The sequence below is a fragment of the Perca flavescens genome, chromosome 3 (assembly GCF_004354835.1).
Source record: "Perca flavescens isolate YP-PL-M2 chromosome 3, PFLA_1.0, whole genome shotgun sequence".
Lineage (NCBI taxonomy): Eukaryota > Metazoa > Chordata > Actinopteri > Perciformes > Percidae > Perca > Perca flavescens.
The window spans coordinates 11914828-11926959 of NC_041333.1; the positions used below are offsets into that span (position 1 = coordinate 11914828).

General features: G+C 38.3%; 1 protein-coding gene and 1 long non-coding RNA gene across 3 annotated transcripts in view; one reads left to right on the forward strand and one right to left on the reverse strand.

Annotated features, from left to right (window-relative positions):
• lrfn1 (leucine rich repeat and fibronectin type III domain containing 1) overlaps positions 1–12132 on the forward strand; it is a 249013-nt gene that overhangs the window by 226744 nt on the left and 10137 nt on the right. The gene's annotated exons all lie outside the window — the stretch shown is intronic.
• On the reverse strand, positions 261–2506 carry LOC114552371 (uncharacterized). Its single transcript, XR_003692169.1, has 3 exons — positions 2415–2506; positions 1487–1528; positions 261–456 (listed from the first exon to the last, which is right to left on the reverse strand). It is a non-coding gene; the product is annotated as an uncharacterized LOC114552371 (long non-coding RNA).

Below are 12132 nucleotides of genomic sequence, written 5' to 3' on the forward strand. Positions count from 1 at the left end.
TAACCCTGTGCAAAAGGTTATTTCCATGCAGCTCCATGCAAATCCTGTTCCCGTAATTCAAACAAAAAAAACTAGTCCAAAGATTACAGCCATACCAATGATGCCTTTAGGGACAACTACGCTGTTTGGTTGACGGCGCAGTCTCTCTGGCCTTTTCACTGGAAGAGCCTGTTTTTTAGAGCAAGTGCTCTGTTGGTAAGTTTCCCTCCATCAAGTTCCATGCAAATCTTTTGGATCGAAGGCGAGCAGGGTAGCTGAAGTTCAGGGCATACTGTACATTAGTCCAAATAGCGTAGCAACAGGTAATGCTACATTATAAAGATCTTGCAACATCTTGATGCCTTCAAGGACAATACCAATGTCCTTTGGTTCATCACTTGAAGCATGTTCTTTAAGAACATAAATCCCAACACTGGTTTCTTCAATGGCCTTGTTGATGGCGTCTTCATCCATGCCCTGTTAAAAAAAAAAAAAAAAAAAAAAAAAGCAGTCACTAAGACCAATCGAGAAACAAATACACAAGTATTAAATCATAAGGGAGTAGTAAGTGGGGCTAACGATTTTAGAAAATAATCTAATTGCGACTTTTTTCCACAAATATTGTGATTGCAATTTAATATGCAATAATTTTTTGAGCTCTTTGTCTTCTGTATTATTCAACAAAGACAAGTAATACATCCTTGTATAGTATGAACAACACAAGATTAGATAGATTAAACAAACTGTTATTTCCTGGAGGCCTGTATGTGATGATGAAATTAGGTGATGCATGAATTTATATGAATGACATCTTTTATTTAACTACTTCAAATCACAGTAGTATATTGAGCACTGACCAAGCTTGGTGTAAACGTTCATATGAAAGTCAGAAACAAATCCCACAAACTAAAGTGCAGATTGCAAAAATATGTGGCTTTACCAGTTAGTAGTACTTAGATTATTTAATTATTATTAACTGTAATAAACATATATAAACATGTGGTTTGCATTGTTTTTTTAAAACACACTAAACTTCGAAGTCAAATACTGGTGTACACTGTCATATGGGTACATATTTCTCTAAGAATATTACAACATGGTTCCTACAAAGGTACTAGCCTTGGTGTCAACTCCAAATCACGTAGGAAAGAGATTGACAGTAAAGACAAAGAAAGATACAAATATGAAGATAAGTAAGAAAATAAATAGAGGAAAGGTTAAAACTGAGAAAGAAAGATGAATATAGTAGGAGAAAGATGAAAAATAAATAAATAGACGTTGGGCCTTACAATTTGTATGCCGTTCTTGCCAATAAATTGTGGTATGTAAAATATTTTACATAATCTTTCCACAATTCTAAAATCTTAATGTTTTTCAAAAAAAGAAATAACACTAAACAACCAGTCGGTGTTTTAATGTTTCTGATACTGTTAAAGCTTAAAATGGCGATATCTGTGAGAGTAGGTTAGGAAATATATAAAGAAAAAAGAAATATGACAGCACTTACCACTGTAAAGCATTTGATTGTGTATACTGTTCAAATAGGATCCTATGAAAGAAAACATTTAGAATCAGTGAGGTGAACCAAGCACATTGACTCAATAATTAAAAGACCACACAAAATAAAGCACACAACAAAGACACAGAGGTGGGCTAAAAATCCAGTTTGAGTCCGACCTTAAAGACGCTGCTTCATTTAATATGAAAACTTAATGATTTATGGAGGGCTTCTTTAGTGTGCAGGAGTGGAGAGAGATTTAGGAAAATTACATGATAAACAATTCCCATACACTGTGCTAACGTTAGTTGCCCCGAGACATTTTCATGTCAGCAGCACCCTCCCGCATATCTCACTCTCACACTCACACTCACACAAACACACACACACACACACACACACACACACACACACACACACACACACACACACACACACACACACACACACTGAATAACCGACAGCTTTAGCTACAACATTCGTTCGTTCTTACCCGACGTTACATTGAACTTGTAAGCCTGTGGTCTTAGCTAGCTAACCTTAGCTATTAGCAAACCAACATATAACGTTATGCTCAAACAACTCGGCAGACCTTTTTTTTGTTACATAAAGTAACGTTACAACAGCATCAATGTAATCTAAATGTTGCGAACTAAACCCGACCACTTAACACTCATTCTTATGAGGCTGACTGGCTCCTCTTCACCAGCTGCCATTAACATTACGTTAGCTACATTGAAATACCGTTGTTAGGAGCAGGACCGTCAGGGGGAGAAACACAATTATTAATGCTAAACTAAGTAGTTACTAGTTAGTGATGGTATTAGCTAACTTAGTTACAAGAAAACCGATATATTTATAGAATGCACAAACAAGTGAACAGACTTTTATAACTGTTACACGCAGTACAAAAACATTATGATTGATGTTTACTTACTTTTTCGTGAAGAAGACAACACATGGCTGCTGTAGAATTAATCCTGCACGCAACCAACACATGCTCAACATTCTTCTTCACATTCTTCTTGTTTTGGCGATGGCCTTGATGAAACAGTTTGCCTGTGCTGGCAGCATAGACAGTATATAAAGGTTGGTGTCAGTGCCCGGGAAGTGCCACCTACACTTCCTGGCGCCATTTGATTCAAATATACCATTTCCGGTAGTGACCAAGCTTAATTCAATCATTTAAAATGTTCAATTCAATCAATTTCAATCAACGCAAAAGGAATCTATACAAAAACAACTTTAGTCTACATGATTGAACCATGTTCTTGAAAGGAATATAAATGAATTGCGTAGCATATTCTAAATTCATTTTTGTTAATTCAAAGACCTGCTATTTCCCATTTTTTCAGTGTATTTGATATGCTAATAAAAGTACACTTATATTTAGTGCACTTTGTTTACAGTGTACAGTGTATTAAGATTACACTACTGATGAAGTGAAATTAGTGTACACTTTCAAAAATTATACTAACTCTGTATTAAAAATAAGTGTACTTACTATAAGTACACTAAGTTACCACTATACATTTTTGTATTTTAACATATTTTATGAAAGTACTCTGATAGGCCACTAAAAATACACTTATTTTAGAGTGTACTGTATAAAGTGTACAGAAGTCACACTTCTAATGAAGTGAGATCATAGTACACTTTAAAAAAGTATACTAACAATTAATTTCCAAAAAAATATACTTCCCATAAGTACACTGAATTGCCACTCTAAGTATGTCAAATTGAATACACTTAAAAAAAATAAACTTCTATACAATTTAAAATACATTAACAACAAAGTACACTTTCAAAAAGTACATTTAAAAAATAATTTGATTACTGGTAAATTAGTATACTTACTTTTTGGACTCTGAAGTTGAACTTAATTACATCTATTTTGAAGTATACTTTTAAAAAGTACATATTAAATACTCTTTAAATAAAGCACAACAAGTAGAAGCATACTTGTTTTATACTTCATATACTTCATTCATATTTCTAATACACTAAAGTATACTACTTTTTTACCTGGGTCCACTTGCAAATAAAAGGAAAAGCCCCAAAAAATAATCTTAAAATTTTTTTTTCTAGACTGCCGCTAAATGCTGAAGAAGAACACTGACCAGTACGGAAAAACAGCGAATAGCCCCTCATCTCCCTGTACGGCTTGACCGCATTCAGCTTCTGGCTTTACCGTACATCTACGGCGCGGCTTTCACGACTTCACCTTGAACTGCCAAACCGCAAGTGAGTCTGTTTCTCTCTGCCGTTGTCTATCACAACTAGCCTGGCTGACACCAGACCCTTCTCAGTTGTAACTGAGAGTGGGTCTGGGAAAGGTTCATTGACAGTTCATTTTCAAAGGGGCGTCACCAACGGACGCCGCTCAAATGCCTCTGGGCACATTGGATAGTCCAGGAGACGCTGCGCTTCGGTAGCCGTCATGTTGAACGTAAACAAAAAGCTGCTCGCCGTCGCTGCGCTATCGTCGTCGCATAAAGCCCGCCTCGGCGGTTGTGATTGGTGCCTCGATTTTGGGGACATTGGAAATGGGTTTGAATGGGCTCTTCGCCAGACTGACTTGCAGAGCAAATCTCAAATTTGCCGGAAGTTCGTCAGGGTTTACCCAGGCTATATCACAACCTAACGTTTGCTCCGATAGCGCTTGTTTTAACGGACCTCTGTAACATCAGTTAACTTTTACCAGCCCGCGGTTCTTTGTGAAAAACAACAACGGCAGAGAGAAACAGACATACCTACTGTAGACATGCTTGCTGTCTGAGAGTTCCAAGTGAACTCATGAAAGACAGTACCGTACGCTGGCTGTGTGTTGATGCCAGGCTTCATTACATTACATATCATTTAGCTGACGCTTTTATCCAAAGTGACTTACAATTGTTATACAGTATATGTCAGAGGTCACACACCTCTGGAGCAACTAGGGGTTAAGTGTCTTGCTCAGGGACACATTGGTTGATGTATCACAGTGGGAGTCGAACCCTGGTCTTCCACACCAAATGCATGTGACATATCCACTGCGCCATCACCACCCATCACTTCAAAGCAATGGCCAGTGGGGTCCAGAAGACTGACGTTTTTGTTTTTGTAAATCACGCTCTCCTTGCCCCCTCCACTCCACACCATAACAGAAAGTTGAAACTAAAAGAAAACACTGAAAGAAGAGTGACATGACGTTGCCCCCCCCTCAATATTTAAATAAAGGAATTGTTTATTGTAATGTAAAGTATTATTATTATTTTCTTCCTTTTTTTTTTTTTTTTTTTTTTTACACACACCGTGGCATCGAACTAGTATTGAGTATCATGTACTTTTGTTGGTATCGGTACCGAATACTAGATTTTTGGTATTGTGACATCCCTAGTCCAGCCTTTACTTCCGTGACAAACGTGCGTCACTTTGTAACACGCCCTCATACTCTGCTTCTGACTGGCTGGTAGTCCTTACCTTACCTTATCTATCAATCAATCAATCAATCAATCAATTATTACAAATATATGACCATAACAAAAAAGGAAAAAGCATCAAATCCTGACATTTGAGAAGTTGGGACCAAAACATTCTTGATAACCTACTTGCTAACTTGATACCTGACTTAAACCTACATTGTGTAATTTTTTTAGTTTATTCTTAGCAAAAACCCCTTTGTTCTTTCACAAATATGTGCTCATTCATGTGTAATCACTTTCACCAACTAATCAAACTATTCTCGTACGCGTAGAATCTGCCATTCAGAATCATTCAGAATACATATGAATGAGTCGCTGGAATGGCGGCAGCCATGTTGCACTTCCATTTTTAAAATACATTAGCCAAAGAGGTTTTACTTCTTTTATGATTACTCGCGACTGCCGGCAGATTTGAAAGCCTGTTGAAGATGGAGGATCGCGCCTATTCTCGAGGACATGTAACGGAGTCACCAAGGAAGCTAAAAAGAGAATTAAAACGACAACGCAACAGGCAAAGCAACAAGACCAAATGTAATATTGGAGTGGCTAGAACAGCTGCTTGTAAACGATGGAGATACTAGGAGCTAATTTTGGGTTCAACCACCGTAGGAGTTAAAACGCGCTTGGAATGGGAAGGGCTAGAAAGTAATATTCAGTTGGTTGTCATATACAATTTCACCGCTAGGTGGGAGAAATTCGTACACAATGTCACTTTAAACAATTCATTTCTTTGAATTGTCATTTGACTAATAATTTCAGTTCTAGTTGTCTAATCTTTTTTTATCCAGTTTGGTCCAGTGTCAGAGGCAAGAGGAGAATCCCCCACACAGCCAGATGTTAAGTAGAAAGATGTACAACCTTTATCCTAGATAAACTCATTCAAGGTCTGAGTGTGCACCATTGGACACAGAACCCCCACACACTTGGTTAAAGGACAGCTCCCACTGGTACAGGGGTTAACCACCCTCAAAACCAAGAATTATATGTCTGCACACACCCACTGGTCACACTACTGTAGAGCTCAGATTCAAACTGCATGGTAATGAATATGTAGGCTCGCTCCAAACCTAAGGGAAGTCGGTCCCACCAATAGGAGAGCAGACAAGAGCCAAAAGCCTCCTAATAACCTCTTCCCCACATCAAATGCCCACACACTGAAGACTCAACTAGCACAAAGGTGTCAAGACATTGCACAAACAGTTTAAAATTCAAATCCCTCACTTAAAGGAAGTATCTGACCTCCTGGCACAAGAGCACATCCCCTATGTAGTTAACTGTCTTCACAAACGGCAACACTAAAAGTTGCAAACAGCACACCCTCCCTCTCCCCCGAGTGCCACCGCCATGAAAAAAAGCAGCTTGTTATCTCACACAACCTTTTAGCATTTAAATGAAGTCTTTTTTTATTCATGCCTGTTTTTCCACCTACTTAAATATACCTCTTATACAGATGAGTCATCCGAAGTTTCTTTACTAATTCTGATATGCATTTTAAGCTGTGTCATGGAGGCAAAATTTAATAAAAACACGATGAACAAAACTTGTATAGGACTTTCTATTGGCAGACGCATAATATTAAATATGAATTAATATATAAGGGAAATAAAAGAAATAATTTACTCTTTTCCACAACTTGCTTACCGTGCACGGCAGCTGGATTCTCGCTGTGTCACGAGATCACGCGAAAACGGCTGGATCACATATCACACGAAAATTCATCTTGGCATTCTTCTATGTAATGCGTTTGTGGCCAAAAAGCAGCAGACTGGACCAGTCGGCGAGGAGCTACTGGCAGCTACTGGCAGCTACTGGCAGCTCCAGGCGCGGTTTAGGTGTGTGTGATGGCAGCGACTGTTCGTTCAAAACAACAATGGCGGACGTGATAGAGCGATTCATTCAGTCTCCTGCCAGGTATTCAATCTCCTGCCAGGTATTGTTTTGAAAGTGTTACCCTTTTCTTCCTCGTTTCCAGTGAAGGCTTTTCAGATGATTCTGTGTGTCAAACCATCAGGCTCGTCAGGTTAACAATTTGCTGTTAATTCTCAGAATATTTCATGAAATGCTTTAACTCTGACTTAATTCATAATAAAAGTAATAAAGTATTTATTTGAGATATAAATGCTGCTCATACTTAAGTTGTTTCTGAAGGTCTGCAGTAGTGATGACGTGCTGTGTCGGGTAATCCAGGATGTTCTGCGTGAAGCGCGTATCAAGGCTTGTATCGTTTTGGACCAATGATGTCGTCGATGACGCTCGAAACCCTAACCCATTCGAGAAATTGTTGTTCCTGAATAAAACGAATGAAGTCTCCCCTCTGCATCCTTTTCATACTTAGACACAGCAAATTCACTGCCCCTCTGCCAAGTTTACAACATTCGTTGGCCTCTGCGAGGTTAAACCACTGCCACTTTTCAGTTTTAGAACGCTAATGTTGCCCCTCCCGCCATTACTACTATTTAAGGATTGATTACACACATTTGATGCATTACTCACAAGACCGATACAGGTATGTTATACAATCATAGGCATACTTATCAGAAAATAGACATATTGGCAGGCTATAAAGGAATTTCATTGTTTGTTGTCGCCTCGGACGCTGTATCCATATGGAGTTATATTACTGTCATTAGTCAAGAGCGCATTATTTCAATTTGAGAGCATTTCTCACTGATATTACGTTCAGATTTCTTGCTCTCACACCCAAATAGTCACTGCTCGTGCTTGGATTTGCTCTGCTTGTGCTCAAACTTTCTGCTTGGACTCAGATATGTTGTTGTTTGGACAGATTTACTGCTCTCAGCTTTGAACCTTCTCCTCGCACTCAGGCTGATTCTGCTCGCTTGCAAAGTTTCTGCTCTCGGATTTCTCCTGCACGCTTGGATTTTTTTGTGTTATAACCCTGCCAAAAGTCAACAACCAATAGAATGCCAGCTGTAGTGTTGACCAATGAAATGATCCCTGCCCCGTTGAGGGTGCGTTTGTTTTACTTTAGAACGTTTGTTGAGGGCGGCTGCTCTGTAACCAAGTTTATATATCCCTGCGCCGTTTATAGCTTTATTATAAGTATATGTCAACAATGTGCACAGAATGGTCGACGCACTTTCACCTGCACCCATCAGGAAACGGGAGAAAGCTTTGAAGAGGGACGTATGAAGTTATGTCCACAACTACGAGGGTGAGTAACATAACTTAAGCACCTAGCTAGCTAGCTAGCATATGGCGCTAGCATATAGCCTAGCTTGATGTCCATAAACAAATAGATTTTCCTTATTGTAGAAAATGTCAGTGATCAATGATTACCAAATTTCTCTCTCATATTGCTCCTCATAACCACTGAAAACTGTCAAAAAATCTAACCCAAAGTCAAATTATTATGGACGTTATGTGACTGATAACTCACTGATATCTGATTGATCATTGTTTAGTTACATTAAACCACGTTAAGCTTTTTCACGTTAAGCGTTAGAATGTCCCGGCTGCAGTTGAGGGAAACTGTAGCCTTCACATAATAAATATGGCTATGAAATAGAACATGAAATACATAAATGAGGCAATACATATATAGGCATTAGTCATTATAGTTCAATAGCCTAAATACATATGTATGTGTATATATATATATATATATATATATATATATATATTATATATATATATATATATATATATATATTTATTTCCGGGGACTTTGATTTATTCTGTCTATTTATATGCACATTATATTCAAAGGAAGTTTGGTTATCTCACAGACTCAGACTAAAAGCCTGTCTGACATCAGTGCATCATAGCATATCACTATCTGCAAAGAAAATAAAATATGAATAAACCACGAGCGCGGCAGATTCCCAGGTCCGCTAGAGCGGGTAACGCCAGCTCTGCAGACGGACCAGAGTCAGTCAGCACTGGGGAGCGAACCGCGGGGACCGAGGGCACAGGGCTGGTGGCTAGCTGCAGCAGCTAATATTAGAATATTAGACCCAGCACCGGAGGTCTGATCCCCATGATCTGATCCTGAACCGCCGGTGACTCTCTGCCAGATCAGCAAGCTTACGGTAGCAACAGAAAGTTTGCTGGGATTGATAACGTTACAGCCGTGAACTGAAATTCTGTTTCCTCAGCTGGTTCGACTCTCTTGGGGCGAAGTTGTCTGCGGCGGGTAGAGACAGAGAGTCAGAGGGAGGCAGGGAGAGAGGGTAATAAATAAATGTGACATTATGAAATAAAATTCCATCCAAGCATTATCAAGAGTACAGGATTCCAAACACTGGTAGGCTACGCTGGCGCTGTTGCCTTGGAAATGACAACATCCGGTCTCTGAATATGAAAAAAACCAAGCCTTTTTTCGTTTCTATTTTTGAGTGGTTTTTTTGTTATGAAATAGAAAATGAAAATCACAGCATATTTTAAATTTCTCCCATCCCCTTTTGACCATGAAAAGGAAAAAACGCCTTGTATTTCAATTTCAAATTTTGTATTTTAAAACGAAAATCAAATAACAATTTTTGTTTTTTAATACCTGTTTATGAAATGAAAATCAAATGAACGAAAAAGTACACGGACCCAGTCTGTTAAGTACAATTTCACCACTAATAAAACAGATCTAGAAATGATATGCTTTATTTGCAACTTAAATGAGCAGAAAAGAACAAGTATTTTGTTTGTTTGTTTCTCTTCTTCCAGGTGTGACTGAAGTACCCCTGTTGAGCTGCATCACAGCTGCACTATGTGCATGGACCAGTGTTGTTCCAGTCAGTAAATTACTCACCTGTGTGCAGAGGACAGGCAGCAGTGGCACAAACCAAGAAGGTTGGAAAGTCTGATAATAATGTAATTGTAAAGAAAATATAATATAATAGTAAAATCATGTTACATACACTTATCATTTGTTTTTCTTGCTTAAATTCACAGGGTGCACAACCAGGCCTGGGAGAGAAAATTCCACAAAACCAAATCAGATAAGGTAAGGTAAGATAGTAATGATGTAAAAGAAAGCTATGTACACCTAATATATTATGTGTTGATGTCTATGAATTTGTCTTTAATAGGAGCATACTATACAAAGACAACAGTGGAGAGTTCCTGGATCGGTCTGTCCTCAAATTGCCAGAGATCTACAAGTACTTCACCCTTTTCTGCACCATCAACTGCATAATCAAAGTGATAAAAGAGAGAACAAACTATTGTTTTCTCTGTTGACATGAATAGGTGCCTGTAATGTCTGCCCATATATTCAATCAATTCAATAAATGTTGATAAGTATCACTGATATTTCTTAAATCATTTTAGTTTTTCAGAGCAATAAGATACAGATTATTAAAACCATGTTTATATTTGCAACAAATTCAAACCCTGATCAAGGCAAATTGTTTTTTTCATTTTCCATAACATTTATAAAAAAAAAAACGTACAATTAAATTAACCAGAGCTGACACTTGGTAAATAACTTTAATTTACCTTGTCAAAACAATGAGTAATTCATAACAAATTGCACAATATTTGACACAAAACCTAAAAAGTGTATGGTTCATACTATGGTGAAGCAGTACACCTTGCCTGTAGGATTTACTGTAGCAGGAACATTGATATTGGCAAACAGATGACCCAGGTTCAGGTGAGTTTGTGAGCAGGGTTATGAATAAAGATAAGCCTAGTGTTCATAAGAGGGATGATTCAGGTATTGCAACACAAATTAAGAATAATTCAATTAAATAGGAGGTATATACAACTAGTAGAAGATTGTCTGTACTAATATAACAAAACAAAAAAATAATATAGTGTATGATGCAGTATGGAGAACAACCGAGTCCCATATGAACCCAAGAGACTTTTATTGCAGCTGTTTAATGATGTTCACTACAAACAAAACTTGCAGATGGTTGTAGTCTGTAGTCAGCCGTACAGTAGGTAGATCTGGAGCAGATGGTTGTAGTCTGTAGTCAGCCGTACAGTAGGTAGATCTGGAGCAGATGGTTGTAGTCTGTAGTCAGCCATACAATAGGTAGATCTGGAGCAGATGGTTGTAGTTTGTAGCCAGTCATACAGTAGGTAGATCTGGAGTAGCAGGGTGAATTCTAGCTATCATGGGTTGGTGATATAACACACACAGATCAACAGGGGTCGAGCCCCTCAGCCCCACCTGGATGAAAAGAAAGTAAAACAAAATACTTGTTTTTTCAGTTCAGTTTGCTTTGTATTAATTAAACAAATAACTGTTATTTAAGGAGCAAATAAGAAACCATATAATTTCTAGATCTGTTTTTGTTATAGTGGTGAAATTGTACTTAATGTTACAACTTTTTAAACAGACTGATATGAATCCATCTTTTTCAGACTAATGTTATATGAAGGAATGAAGACTAAATTCTGATGAACAACACAACAGTGATGCAAAAACTGACACAAACAATCCAGTTTCTGGTGTTCTTTCAGTTATATTACAGTTTAGGTTCTACTACTGGCTCTAACATGAAATTAGCCAAATCCCAGGAACATGGTTAACCAAACGAGGAAAAAATACAAAGTGGGGTCATGACATATACATATACAGTCCGTCATATGTCGTTCAATCTAGCTATACAATAAAGAACATCTATTTGTTTATGGACAAAGCTAGGCTATATGCTACCGCCATATGCTAGCTAGCTAGCTAGGTGCTTAAGATATGTTATTACTCACCCTCGTAGTTGTGGACATAACTTCATACGTCCCTCTTCAAAGCTTTCTCCCATTTCCTGATGGGTGCAGGTGAAAGTGCGTCGACCATTCTGTGCACATTGTTGACATATACTTATAATAAAGCTATAAACGGCACGGGGATATATAAACTTGGTTACAGAGCAGCCGCCCTCAACAGACGTTCTAAAGTAAAACAAACGCACCCTCAACGGGGCAGGGATCATTTCATTGGTCAACACTACAGCTGGCATTCTATTGGTTGTTGACTTTTGGCAGGGTTATAACACAAAAAAATCCAAGCGTGCAGGAGAAATCCGAGAGCAGAAACTTTGCAAGCGAGCAGAATCAGCCTGAGTGCGAGGAGAAGGTTCAAAGCTGAGAGCAGTAAATCTGTCCCAAACAACAACATATCTGAGTCCAAGCAGAAAGTTTGAGCACAAGCAGAGCAAATCCAAGCACGAGCAGTGACTATTTGAGTGTAAGAGCAAGGTTTTGAGTGCGAGCAGTGACTATTTG